Source organism: Cryptomeria japonica, chromosome 8, assembly GCF_030272615.1.
Source record: "Cryptomeria japonica chromosome 8, Sugi_1.0, whole genome shotgun sequence".
Taxonomy (NCBI): domain Eukaryota; kingdom Viridiplantae; phylum Streptophyta; class Pinopsida; order Cupressales; family Cupressaceae; genus Cryptomeria; species Cryptomeria japonica.
Genome location: NC_081412.1, coordinates 174,531,250 through 174,546,590, shown reverse-complemented (window position 1 = coordinate 174,546,590; position 15,341 = coordinate 174,531,250). Strand labels below are relative to the sequence as shown.

At 36.9% G+C, this 15,341-nt stretch overlaps 1 long non-coding RNA gene across 3 annotated transcripts in view; it reads left to right on the top strand.

The window, feature by feature from the left end:
• Positions 1 to 2,078: 2,078 nt before the first annotated feature.
• Positions 2,079 to 15,341, top strand: part of LOC131050629 (uncharacterized) — a 41,587-nt gene continuing 28,324 nt past the window's right edge. The window contains exons 1-3 of one of the 3 annotated variants that reach the window (XR_009106985.2): positions 2,087 to 2,565; positions 2,849 to 2,962; positions 3,210 to 3,303. This is a non-coding gene — a long non-coding RNA (uncharacterized LOC131050629). Of the gene's footprint in view, positions 2,963 to 3,209; positions 3,304 to 15,341 lie in introns of all 3 variants that reach the window. The other 2 variants (XR_009358818.1, XR_009106984.2) reach the window with 2 other exon arrangements.

Below are 15,341 nucleotides of genomic sequence, written 5' to 3'. Positions count from 1 at the left end.
TTAGTTGGAGTTCTTGTAGATGGTAATCTTGTAGAAGGAATAAACAACAATCAATCTTCAAAAGATGACCTTATATTATTGTTTCTTCCAGACTTGCCAATATCATTACTGGTATATCATATTTGTATGCCCTTTGTTGTTCCCCTTGGTCTTGCTTTTATCATTGTTGGTTGTTCTTCTTCCTAGTCTTGCTTATGTCACTATTGGTGGTTCAAAAATCAGATTTGGATTGTCTTTTGTCACCATTGGTGGATCAACAAATCAAAATTGTATTATCTATGCTACAACATTAATGCTCTTATTTCTCTTATGTCTATATGTAACTATTCTTCTCAGTTTTATGTTTGTAAACATACAAGATCAGTGCAGCTGCAAGTTTGTTGATATGCTCTATTTGATAGTCTATTGGCTATCTTTCTTATGTAATCTTTATGCATTCTTTCAATACAAAAAAAAAGTATTATTAAATAGATAAAGAAGACGATATAAGACAAAAAAATCGTTCACATACTCTCACAAAGGGGAAATGTCTAAAGCGTTGAATTACAATTGATTATATATTAGATCTTTACAATTGATTATATATTAAATCTCTATGTAAATTTGATTATCGTATATACATCATAAAATATGTCCAACATCAATTTTTTTAATTGAAATTCAATCATATAGAACTTCAAATGACATATATTATCATATATATTATTTACCATTAAACTATAGAATTTCAAGTGCAAGAACATGACTATGATCAAAGAGAGGGAGACAAAATGCTCTAGAAATCAACCCTTAAGGTCCTCTTTTGAAGATTTATTGTTGTTTCTTCCAGTCTTGCTAATATTATTACTTGTATATTAGATTTGTATGCCCCTTGTTGTTCCCCTTTGTCTTACTTTTGTTATTGTTGGTTGTTGTTCTTCCTAGTCTTGCTTATGTCACTACTAGTGGTTCACAAATCAGATTTGGATTGTCTTTTGTTACTGTTGGTGGATCGACAAATCAAAATTGTATTATCTATTCTACAATATTAATGCTCTTGTTTATCTTATGTCTATAGGTAACTGTTATTCTTAGTTTTATGTTTGTAAACATGCAAGATAATTTGATTATATATTCAATGCTTTAGGCATTTTGAAGTTCTATATGATTGTATTTCAATAAAAAAATGATGCTGGACATATATTATCATATAGAGATTTAATATATAATCAATTGTAATTCAATGCTTTAGACGTTTTCCCTTTGTGAGATTATTTGAACGATTTTTTTTGTCTTATATCCTCTTCTTCATCTATAATAATACCTTTTTTTTTTTTTTTGTGTATTGAAAGAATGCATTAAGATTACATAAGAGAGACAACCAATAGACCGTCAAATAGAGCATATCAACAAACTCACTTTCTTCAATAATATATATGATGAGCCTTGGTAATTAGTATGTGAAGAGCCTTGGTAAATAATATATATGATACTATATGTCCAACATCAATTTTTTTTATTGAAATACAATCATATAGAACTTCAAATGACATTTATTATCATATATATTATTTACCATTAAACTAAAGAATTTCAAGTGCAAGAACATGACTATGATCAAAGAAAGGGAGACAAAATGCTCTAGAAATCAACCCTTCTAGTTAATGCACTTGAATTGTTCAATGAAATGTTATAAGAATCATTCAACCATCAAATTACATAGAGATTTTATATATAATCATTCGACAATCTCTATGGTGTTTCATAGAGATTGTTTGCAATGTAAGGAAACATAGAGATTTAATATGTAATATGATATATATATTTTTAAAATTAGTGGGACTTCTCTAATGAATAACAATAAACATTCACAAAACTTTTAAAAATTACTATTGAATTGATAATTTTCCAGTATATTTGGCATCTCCTTCATATGATACATTTATTTGGTTTTTTGCTCACTTTTAATATAAAATTACAAAAGAAAAATAAAAATGAGAGAAAAAGTATTGAGAAACCCTAGATAAGATCATATGAAACACCATATAAGTTTCCTTAAACAATAAAATAATATCCAACGACTAATAATGAATAGTTATGCCCACAAAAGAGATGACGATTAACAATTTACCCCTTCAATGTACAAGGAAATGTGAAATTTTAAATGCTTGACATCCATTTGACAAAAACATCTAACAAAAATCTCCCTTCCATTATGTTTTTGTAGGTGTCCATCCCTGTTCCAAAGCTCCCATTTTGACACAGGCGGGCGGGATGCTGACAAAAGTTGTGGAGTTCGGCTTTGCACCTCCCGATTGCATTTACTTGAAAGTCTGTAAATCCTTTAAAAGAAACCCATTTTGTGCATACCTTCAACCATGGGATTCCATGAGACCATATTTCCTTGAGGCATTCTGTCAAATAGTTCACTACCTTGTCTATGCTTCCACATTTTGCTCACATGTCTACTTAAGCATTTCCAACTATAATAGCTGACAAAACACCCCTTCGATTATGCTCTAATGTATGCCCATATCCTATTCCAAAGCGTCCATTCTAGTACTGGCACACAGACTGCTAGCAAAGGTTACGGACAAACCTTTTCGACAAATCCATTTTGTGTATACCGTGCAATCACTATAGTCCAGGATTGGTCAACAATTAAGCCCAGGGTTTTATGTACATTGGAGATTGTATGCCTATTAATTGTTGGATGATTAATATCCAATAGAAATATGTTACTGTTGTTGCATAGGCTTTGTACAGGCACCTGAAATTGTGTAGTATTGATGGGACATGCCAATTTTTATTTTCATTTTCATTTCTTTTTAATTTGGCTTTTCCTATTTATTGGAAATGGTTCTTGCAGGATGGTATAACCTGTTGCATTCAGGTTTCAGCGAAAGTAGCTATTGGGGTTCCTATAAATCCAGCTTCCTCTTTCAATAATCCTCAATATGATATCACCATACTTGCTTGGAAGGTTAGAAACTAGTCCGCATAAGTTGTTGCAATCGGATTCATTCTATTTTGTTGGAGAATCAACTATATAATTGCATAATAGGTCAAGAAGCATCCGTTAAAAGGAAAATAAGTTTGGTATTTAAATGATGTAAACTTTATTTCAGATGCTATCCTAACAACTACCATTATTCTAATGCGGTGATAATCTTACTTGCATTGACAAACATTTCCGAAAGTTAACTAGATAAATATGGATGTTTGTGCAGGCATCGTACATAATTAGAGCTATGTATAGAAGCATCAATTATACTGATTGCTCAAGAAACATATGTAGAGGGGCAAAAAGCTAGAGAGCTCTTTGTAAGTCTCTGCATCTGTTTTAATTTTTAATGTTATCATAACTGCTTCATTATTCTCAATGAAACTATTTATGTTACTCAAATAGATAATGTTATCTTCTTTGTAAGTCTCTGTATCTGTTTTACTTTTTAATGTTATCATAACTGCTTCATCACTGCCAATGAAACTATTCATGTTATTTACGTAGATAATGTTATCTTCTTTGAGTTTTAAAGTTGTCATAACTGCTTCACTACTCCCAATGAAGCTATTCATGTTACTTATGTAGATAATGTTATCTTAAGTGCTACCATTACTCCCAAGGAAACTATTAAAATTGCCTACGTTGATGAGCATTTGATAAAATGAATGAAGATTGCAGAGAAGATGGAGACCACGGAGGCAGCCATGGTTGAGCCTTGTATAAATGGTGATCTTGGGACCGTTTCACACAGAAATAAGTATGATTATCCTTTACTAAAATGTAAATTTTATTCAAATTTGCAATGAAGGATTCTCAATAATTTACAGGCATACAACTAATAGAACAGTGCTGTCCATAATTAGACTTGAAATAAACATAACATCACAAGTTTGAATGGATTGTTGGAGCTGACGGTTGAACCCATGGCTCCCAAAAATTACCTACAAGAAAAATACCTCTCGCAAAGAGAGATCAAAGCAACCGATCTACGCAACAACTTGAGAATTATATTGATGCATTAATTTCCTGAAAGGATTATTACAATGAATATTTGATCCATATGAAAAGGAAAAAGAAACCCTAGATTAAACCGTAGGTGAGGATATCACTAGATTATGACAAGTGTCTTTATCCTATGTTGAGGAAAAAAAGCACAATCTAATAATAAAAAAACATTTCCTAAGTTTAGCTTCAGTGCATAAGATAAAAGAGGCATTAATAGATAAATTTTCCTATTTACTCTAATAACTCCTTAAGTACATTTTAGGCGGAAGCTAAAAACTAATGATGAATGCAATGATGGATGCAGAATAGGTCCCAGCTACAAGGCCTGATGAGGTACCCATATACAAACAAACAATTCTCTCATAACCGGAGAAAATGAGAAAACCTTATGGGAAGAAACTCCTCTCCAAAAGAAAAAAAGAAATAAAAGTGTACATATGACAAAAGAAAGCAGGAATCAACATGTCCCCCTAATTACTGCTTCGGTCACATAAGTACAATCAAGATCCCCCGCATTGGAGAGAAAAGAAGAGACAATGAATCCTCCCCACAAGAAAGTAGCTCCTCTACTAAAATGGAATGCTCGAAGAACATTGAAGATGATCCAAAATCTGCAGACATTGTTGCTCCCCTTAGTAAGAAACAATTCCAATGGTGAATGTAGAAGAAACTCCTTAAGGAGAAGATGTCTCAAGATGAGTGCCTCGGAAAACTGCTCAAAGTGACCACAAGGCAATCAAAAGATGACAAATCAGATGAAGCAAATCCAAACAATTGTGAAGATCCCTGCAGAACATCCTCCAAAGGCAATGATGATTTGATAACAGGCATGTTGTGGCTGACATGAAAGAGGAAGTGAATATCCTCAATCATGTCCCTAACATTTGCAATATGTGATTCAACAAATATTACTGTAATATTTTGCAAGAAGTCATTCCACAAAACTAAAACTGAAAGACAACTAACATCTTGCTGAATTGAGCTAATCTCTGAAGATGCAAGGCTCAACACAAGTCTAAAGAACCAAGGTTGATGGAAATACACATAGACAAATAGGTTCAAGTGACCAAACTTCTCCTCAGATATCTGATCCACTCTAGATGCACAAGATTGTAAACCAGTTAATGGCATTGCAAGATCATCAGGAGCAAAGTGTGAGAAGGCATACAATTGAGATGCATGATCAATTGTCCCAATTGCAATAATCTCTCTACTTGCAAATCTCTGATAACATTGAATTACATGTGAACTCAACTGTCTTCCCTACTCCATTGTGTGCAATTTGATAGAAGGAAAGGAGATGCTGGAAATTGTTGTCATTGATGTCAAAGGCCAGCTATGGAGGGGAGTTTATTAATTGCATAAATTTGTTGTTATCATATGATTGCCCTCCTATAGGTGCAAGGAAATCTCTGTTATCATAAAATAAATTAAATAAATAAACTTGGGCAAGAAAGGTTTTGTTAATATTTGGGCTGACCCTCCCTACATTGGCGTCCAATGTGGGATATTTAATTTGCCTTAAATAAAAAAAATCATGCTTTATTATGCTGGCTGATCCATGTCTTATCTTGATGGCCGACCCTTCATATTTGGGTTCCCGTCCTTTACATTTAATTTTCAAATAAAAATTATTTTTACAAGTGGGCCGACCCCCTAGAGATGAGTGCCCCATCTTGGGATGCAATTGAAATAAAATAAAATAATTCTTTTGCTGCCTTGGCCTATCTGTTTTGGAGGGTTGCATCTGTTGATAAAGGGGTGCATTAGCATGTATAAAAGGAAGATCATTGGAGGTTCATTTCAACAAGCATTCATTGAATATTATTCCCGTTTTAGAGCAGATCTAGAGAAGATGTGAGATTTTGCCAAGATCAAGAGGCAATGGAAAGCACAAATAAGAAAGAACAAAATAGATGATAGAAATAAACTGTATTTTATCAAGATGAAAAATATGATCAACTGGATCATTAAGCATTCGTTACATACAATGAATATGATCCTGCTTATATAGGCAAGGCTATATGGATATGTGAGCACACAAACATGACATGTGGCTTAATAAGAAACAAGGGTAGGTAGGAAATAGGTGTGGGTAGGTAGGAGAAATAATATAATATTCCACATGAGGTGGATCACCCACCGAAGGTGGAATTATCACTCCACAATAAGTGGATATGATAGAGTAGTAACAAGATCAACACCATAAAAGGTGGAAATTCTCCTACACACACTATCCCAATGTGGCACAAACACCCAAGTGTCTCATACCCAAACTACTATGAAATGCATTTCCTAAGTAAACTTAAGTATAGTGTAATAATATCCATGATGAATAATTATTTACACCAACAGAAGACTTTATCTAAGGTGCATGTATGAGCAGATTTTAAGGTGAATTATTGCAGACGTATGAGCATAAAATATTGAAGATTATGAGAAGATTTTAAGGTGAATTATTTCAGACCTACGAGCGGAAAATATTGAAGATCATAAGCAGATTTAAAGAAAATCTTTTAGAGCAGATTTGTGGAGGAGAGTTGGGTCTGATTCAAGAAGAAGTACTTATTACATCATTCTTTTGGAGGTTGGTGCTTAGCATTCAAGGAGATTGGTGTCTCTTGCTGAGTTGGTGCTCAGTTGTGGGGATGGGTGTCTTCAGTGGGTTGGTGCCTACAAATCATCTAAAGTGGATTGGGGTCTACGAAGTTTGTAAGAAGTTTCTAATACAAGCAATATTTTGCTATGGTTTTCTCCCACAAGGGTTTCCACGTAAATCATGTGTTTTTGTGTTCCTAATTGCTAGGTCTTGCATTTGCGTTAGTGTTGTGGATTTTTAAGTTTTGAAGTATTGCTATTGTGATTAATTAAGTTTTGAAGTATTGCTATTGTGATTAATTAAGTTTTGAAAAGTAAAATACCGATTCACCCCCCCCCTCTCAGTATAACCGAGTGCTCTTCAATTGGTATCAGAGAAGGTTCCTTGGAATATAGCCTAACCGCTTGAAGGAAGATCTAAAAAGGAGCACATATGGTCAAGCAATAAGGATATGGATTCTCATCAAACAAGACACCATTTTTTGATGGGACAAATTGTGCTTTTTGGAGCATAAGGATGGAAACCTATTTGAACACCCTAGGGTATAACATTTGGCAATCGGTTGTAAATGGCTACACAATCCCTTCAACTCCCTCTATGGATTAGGCTGAGAAGAAAGAAAGTGAGAACAATGCGAAAGCCAAACATGTAATTTTTGTGTGTATTATCTGAATTAAAGTTTGTGAAGGTTATGCATTGCAAATCAGCTAAAGACATGTGGGATAGGTTGAAGAATATCTACAAAGGAGATGATAAAGCGAAGAAGGAAAAGCTTCAAACCCATCAAAGACAATTTGAAAGCCTTAAGATGAAAGAAGAAGAGAACATTGCCTCTTATTTGCTTTGTGTTGATGAGATCGTGAACACAATAAGAGGTCTTCGTGAAGAAGTTGAAGAAGCCGTGATTGTTAAAAAGGTATTAAGGTCTTTACCTCGAAGATTTGATTCCAAAGTGTTGACAATTGATATAAATGAGAGATCTAGACAACTTGACAAAGGACGAGTTGCATGGTATTCTAACTGCCTATGAAATGAGGATTGAAGACAAGCCATCAAAAAGGTAGGCTACCTTTAAAGCATCAAGGAAGGGAAAGAATAAAGTATGTGAACCAAGTGAGAGTTCAAGTAGTGAAATGGATGAGGAAGAAGCTCACTTCATGAGAAAGCTAAAGAAAGGATCTAGGAAACATCAAGGTAAGTTAACATCCAAATGCTTAAATTGTGGTAGAATAGGACATTTTGCTTCTAAATGTTTGTAGGATAAGAATGGAAGCAGCAAGGATGAAGAGGATCACTACATAAAGAAAGGAAGAAAGCATCATCAAGAGAAGAAGAACAAGAAAGGTCAATATGAAAAGAAGAAGAAGGATTCTCGCAAATACAAAAATAGTCTTTATTCAAGAAAAGGCAATAACTTTATTTGTGATGTCCCCTTCCTAATTTGCCCTAGAATTGGCCCCAATAAATATATTCTTTTAATATTGCGATCCTGGATTTGGATCCTGCAATCATGACATGACACCAGATGCAAATATACACATATGTATGTTAATCATTAGGGTTAGGCAACTACATCATTTTCATAGATTACCAATAACTCAAGCATATTAGGGTTTGGAGGAAGAGACGTGATGAGTTTGCTTGAAGCCATTTCTACACCAAGCCTAAGAGTGGATGTCTACCACAACCCTCTTGCTTGCTTGGTGGCTTGTACCTGCTTTCCCCATTCATGTCTCGTCTTCTAGAAGATAGTTGCCATCTTGTGGCATTGGGGGGACGTTGTAAGGGGTTACTTGACTCTGTAAGTGCTTTCGTTGTCCTAGGCCACAATGGTCCCTCTAGGACGGCCTACTTACAAGCCTTCTCACCACCCTTCTCTTACACCTCAGGCCCTTCCTCTTGCAAGGTGGATTTCAGACAATCAATCACACTTTATATACTTAAGCATTCTCTATTATGCATAAGCAAACCATAGTAAGAATAACAATATACAAAAATATACATATCAATAGCATGTGTTATTTATTTAATATTCTACTTTCTATCAATTAAAGATAAATATCAACTCAGTCAATTAGAATGCCCTGCATTATACTTCATATCAAAATACTGATCAGCATGACAATGCTGTCTAATTTGTTTATAGTGAGATTGCAGATCTCTTGTTTGCTCTTTGATTTATTCTTTCCTTCTTGATGTTCAATCTAAATGTATGATGTTCGGACTTCAGGTGCCTTGTGTTCTTTGCTTATATCTTGATGATGCTATTAGTCTAACTTGATGTTGTTTTAGTCTGATTATTGTTTTGGGGCTCGGTTTGCTTGAAATGACTCATGAGTGATCTCGATTATTCCTGATGCCCCCCTTCTACCATCCCATCCTCTCATCATATACCCTTCTCTTATTGTTGAGAAGTCGTGTCATTTTGGGTGGAACCTTTTCTTGAAAGATGGCATCCCTTTCTAAATCTTAATTGCTGCCTTTCCCTCATAACTAATTCTAATTCACTGTCTTAATGAATCGTTCTGTCTAATCAGTCCTTAACATGTTGTTTTCCCTTAACCACTCACTATTGTTGAGGAGCGAACTATGTGCACTCGATACCATTCAGACTTTCTTGATTTTATATCCATTCGCATTCAGATGCCCGATCGGGGCCATAACAGTCCACCCTTCCCGAGGTTGCTTGTCCTCAAGCAATTTTGGGTTTGCATGGTTGAAGATTCTTCCCCTTGTTTGTGTACATTAATGTTTGATTGGGATCGATAAAGAAAATTGTGAAGTCTTTTTGAATTTTTTTTCTTCATTAGGGTTTCATTGTTTAGGTGGGCATGGTTTGTAAGTTTCTTTCATTCTCGTTTTGCATCACTTTGTAAATAGTTAGTTTGTCCCACTATATGTTCAACATTGTAAATATCTCCTAAGTGTTGAAATATCTAGCTAGTATCGGATTCTACTATGCTAAATTTTAATGTTGCCTTTGGCAATTAAAATTTAAGTAATATGTGAGCGATTAGCTATTGTAATTTTAAATTGAGCCCTAAGTCAATGATATGTAAAGTGTGGCCCCAATTGTACCTTATTTGTAAATTAAAAGGTGACGCCAATAGCAAGGAAATAAAATAAAAAGATAATATTTATAAGTCGGCCTTATAGGCCCAGCCATCTCATGAAAGAGAGATTGAGTCTTGTATATAACAAGACTCAATCTACACATTCAGATATACAAGCCTTCCATTGTTATGCGAAATTATCAAATAATCACATCAGCGAAATACTTCTGCATATTGATCAGCGATCTACTCCAGATATTCAAGTCTTGAGGTCAGCGATTTCACTTGGATAATCCTCCAAGGTCAGCGAACTCCTGTTTAGGATTGGCGGACATCATACAAGGTTGGCGAACCTTGTTTAGTGCTGGAAAACTTGTCTACTGTGACAGCGAATTCATCTAGGGCTCTTCAAGGTCAGCGAATTCATCTACAGCTGGTGAATTCACTTACCAAGACAGCAAGCAAACTCAGTCTCAAGGGCAGCAAACCAGTAGACCACCTTCCGATCCTGCATATAGTCGCTGCTTCCATCCATACTGTCATCATCACTGGTCCTTTTCTTCCCCCTTGATGCCTTGTTCTCACTTTTGATATCCATCGTCCGATTGTAGGCGTCGGTGTACGATGCTGGAAGAACAACTTTCATCTTGTTCTTGAGAGAGGGGACTAATTCCTCGACAAACCATCGCTTCTTCAATCCGTCTGTTGGCAACCTCGGTCTCGAGGTTCCATTCTTCTCCTTCGTCACGTATCGACTGTATGAATGGACTTCTCTTGAACTCGGTTCCGGGCTCTTCACTCGACATCAAGTGTGCGTCTTGGTCGGCAAGATCTTCCTCCTCTACATCTGGAAGTGGTAGGTTCCTAGCAACTTCTACCAACTGGTTCCACGTACACGGTCTTTGCCTCTCTCGACTACGGCTTCAATTCACACTTCGACTCCTACTTCTTCTTTCCGGACTCCTCGAGCCTTCAACAAGTTCTCGTAACCGTCGTCTCTGCTCATTTTGTTCTCTTACACAGAGAGATCTCTGTATTGATCCCTCCCCTACCTCTCGGGTGTTCTTAGTACGTGATTGGTCTTTGTTCGGCCGTAAGGGCATTAATTGCCAGGGGTACGACGTCTGCTCGTATCCCTCTCCTCTTCTTCCCTACGGTTTCATTCTTCGTACTATTGCAATATTTGCTACTGATGCCGTTCACAGTTGCTTTCCTCCCTTCAGTCTTGTAGTTCGATCAGATTCCGTGCCAACAACCTTGGAAGATTTTTGAGAAGATCAAAGATGGCGGTATTCACTGTGAGTTCGCTATGCATCGTGCCTTCAAGGACCACTCTCTCCTGAGCTTCCCTTTGCACGTATTGGGTGACCGAAACCTCCCACAGGTCTACCAAGTCTTTTGTCAATTGATCCTCTTGTACTTCCGCTTGTGTCACTTCTTCTTGGGTGTCACTTTCGGTTACTAGTAATTGTTGGAATGGTCGGTCCATTATACATGCCTACCGCTTGCCGCCATATTGATCTTCGAGTTTGTATTGACAACGATGCGATAATGTTTACTCCCTACAATATGGGTTTTCAGACTACCGGAAGCAAATAGAAAATAACGGGTACATGAACAGTAACAACATATATGATTCATAGAACAGTTATGGCAGAAAGATATAGCTTTTATTTCAACATGTAATTGGATACAACAACAACGATCTTGTTCCTGTCGCAATATAACATATATATACCACCCAGTGGTTGGCGGAGATATCAACTGTCGATAACTACCAACTAACCCCTACGGGAACGTTACATTGCCATTTATTAAACTAAACATAACAAAGTATTATTCATGTCGGCAATTTACCGCCAACAATACTTTACAATCAGCAAAATACTAGTAGTATGAACATACGAATTTCACCACTAATCATTCACAATAACTTCCATCCATCTAACCAACATGAAAATAAATGAGTAGAGACCATGTAAATGTTGAATCAATACATGAAATTCACCATATCTTCAATGAAAATAATATGTTTCTTGCAACAAAGTCTTGGCAATAATCTCCTTTTCTCCTACTCCACTCTAGCTATTTGCTAAAAATCTACCTACTATTGAACTATTAACCTTTACAAATGAGAAAACTGAGCCTTATATAGATAGCTCTTTACAATGAGTGGCTCAGATTGATTCATAATCAATGGCCGAGATTACAAGATGAAAACCCTAATTAGGGTTTGTTACAACAAATTCCTTTTTGGCCAATGAAAAAATTACATTTGATTTGAAATATGTTCCACATTGAATGAGAACCAATAGAAAATGAGGTTAGATATCTTGAACGTTGTGCCCACATGTGGTAGTTATCCTCGTTGGATGAGTCAAGTGCATTGAATTTGGATGCCTTTACTTGGAAGGATATGATTGGGTTGAAGATGACTGAGCACCACCTCAACTTGTTCATCTTGTAGCTCATCACAAGTGTTTGTGATTGATTGCTCTTGATCATTTCACTTATCCTGCTTCATACATGGGAATTCGCCTTATGATGTGTTACACCTCCCAACCTTCGAATCCTTTATCTTGATTGCCTTTGGCCTTCTCCTTGCATTGGTGATTGATCTTTCTTTGTTGAATCTTGATGTTGATGTCCTTGCACATGTTGTGAAATATCCTTCATGTTCATTGCAATTGATCTTCATATCTTGACTATCTTGATCGAATGTTCTTGAGCTTGATCTTTGATTCACTTGCAGCAGTGGGATATCCTTCTTCTTCACTTGTTCATCAATCCACAAGCCTGCTTTTGCAATTGTACTCCTCTTGGTTCTGTTGTAGTCTGCACCTTCATCCTTATCCTTTATCATACCTACAAAATAAACAAAGAAGACATTAAACACATATGATATGGACAGATTTCACAAGCCCTCAATCTGATATGCACTCTAAATGATGATGAAATGGTGATTTGTTCTCTGTTTTCCATGTCTGATTTTGTATTGTTTTAAGGCCTGATTTTAGTTTCTGATTTGAATTGCTTCAAGATCTGATTTTTCATTATGCAAGTCTGATTTTTTCATTGTTCTGCTCTTGGCCATGGATCTAAGGGGTCATTGGAAACGATTCCAAGGTGGTCGGGCTTTTGAGCCTTAACTGGAAATGATGATGAGTAGGCCGTGGTTTTGACCCCCAACTGGAAATGTTATATGCTTGGCCGGGCTTTTCATGGCCAAGTGGAAATAATCTGAGGATGGCCGTGGATTTTGCTAGCAACTAGAAGTGACCTTAAGACAAGCCGGGGATATTGAGGGTAAGTGGAAGTCATGCCAAGCAGGCCAGGCTTGTTGCCATGAAGTGGAAATGCTGAAAGGTAGGCCGAACTTTTGGAGGGTCATTGGAAGTGACTCGAAAACATCAACATTACTTATTCAATAAATCATTCAAAGCATCTCCGCTCCTGCTAAGTAGATTTTACCAACCTTTAATCAACATTCTCCTTCAAAACATTAAGTGTTCACCTTCACCAAGTGTTGATCTCAGCAAATGGAAGGGCATGCATATCTATGCCAGGCTTTTGGTAGCCAACTGGAAGTGACTAAAGCGGGTTGGACTTTTTGGGTGCCACAAGATGTCATCAAGATAGGCCAGGCTTTGAGGATGCACTGGAAGTGTCTTAGAGTAGGCCGGGCTTTTGAGCCCTAAGTGGAAGTGATAACTTCCTTTTTTGCCTTCATGTTTTCTTTCATTTCTTCATCAAACTAGCCATTTTTTTGGCCTGATATCATATTGGTGCCCTTTCTTTGACCAAGTCATGGATTCATCAGCCTTGGAGGTAGGCCAAACTTTTTGGCCTCAACTGGAAGTAAAGCAAACAAGTCTGTGGATCTGACCAGCAAGTGGAAGTTGAAGGAAGATAGTCTGTGGATTTCAAGGTGTAAAGGAAGTATTCTATCTTGTTGCCAAAACTTGCTGATTTCAAGCATTCTTCACTCAATTCACTTCAAAGCATCTTAGATTGAGCAATTTCAACATCTCTTCTTCACATCTAGGATTAATCTTGCCAACTTCATGCGTGGCCAGGATTTTGAGGTGCAACTGGAAGACTGCATGATGATGGCTGGGGTTATGGGGGTGCATTGGAAGTCAAACAAGCTGGCTGGGCTTTTGGAGGGTCATTGGAAGTGACTAAGCATGGCTGTGGATTTGGGCATGAAGTGGAAATGACCATGATGGGCGGACTTTTCAAGGGTAAGTGGAAGTGAAGGACTTATGTAATTTTGCTAATTCTAACACTTATCTCATCCATCTGCCTTATTAAGCTGATCCTTATTCCATCCACTTTAAGAGCTCCCTATCCATTCATTAAGGTAACATCATCATCATCATGGTACCTTCATCATTACTTGTGCCTTGGTTGCTTCTTACGAAGCATTTCACCTCATTTAACTGTTCTCCACATTTAAAATTAGCATTCCTATCCTATGACTTGAAGGTTGCATGGTGATGATCAAATGAAATGATCATCCTAACTGGCTCATCACCAAAGCACTGAGAGCTAAACTGACTTCATTCCAACTTAAAGAGAGAGACCTGACCACCACTAAACTGTCTGAGACCTAGAATTCGCCTTGCATCCCCTCTCAAGTAAGAGGTTAATAGCTAAGGAAACAAATGCCAAGCTAGACGACTAAACTAAGACAACTAATCTATGAGCAAAAGTGGGGGTCCCCATTTGCAATGGGGCGATATGTGAAAACGTCACAGCACGTTCCTTGTACTTAAAGCACAAATTCCTCCTTTTTAGGTCATCTTGCTGTTTGTAGGCGTTTCCATCTCGACATTTGTTTTTGTGTTCCCATTTCTCGTTACAATTGAAGCATGTTCTTCCTTGGAGTTCCTTCTTATTTTATGAGGATCCTTGGAGTGTGTGTTTGATGCAAGGTTTTTGGGCTTATCTTTTGATCAATTAGTATCAAATTTCATGCCCTCTTGAATTGCCTCTTCCAGGTTTGTTGGGTCTAAGGCACTTACTATGCTCTTGGTTGATTCTTTCAATCCCACGACAAATAAGTAGGTGAGTCTCCTTTGAGAGATTTCAGGTACCATGACGGTCAATATTTGGAATTCAGTGGTGAACTCTTCCACTGTTCCTTGCTGTTTAAGTTGAGTCAGTTCTTTGAAATACCATTCCGGATGCTTTTGATCGAACCTTTTGATGAGTCTATGTGTAATTTCGTCATAAGTGGTTACGTGTTGATGACCTCAAGTAATAAGACCATAGTGCCATCACTCGTGGGCTATTCCCATCAAATGGAGTACAACAAACTTAATGGCATTTTCCTCCGTGATGGGGCTTAGTGAAAGATAAGCGTCCAACTTTTGGACCCATGAACATGCTAAGTTTTCCCGATCCATCAAAACTAGGAAGGTTCATCTTACCCTTTCCTCTAGGTCTTTGTTGTGTTGCCTTTTTCTTTTCTTATTAGGGGCAGCTCTCATTTTGGCATCATATTAATCCTTTAAAGAGACATTTTTCCTAAATTCGGGGTCAAGTCTATCGTATGCTTTTACAATCTCATCAACATTATCCATGGGTGGTTTGTTTGCTTGTTCCTCTTCCACGTGTTTCTCCCTAGGTAGGAAGGGAGGTCTTGTTGGCCTAGGGTTGGACGTCTTTGGAGATATATTATTATTCTCAAAGT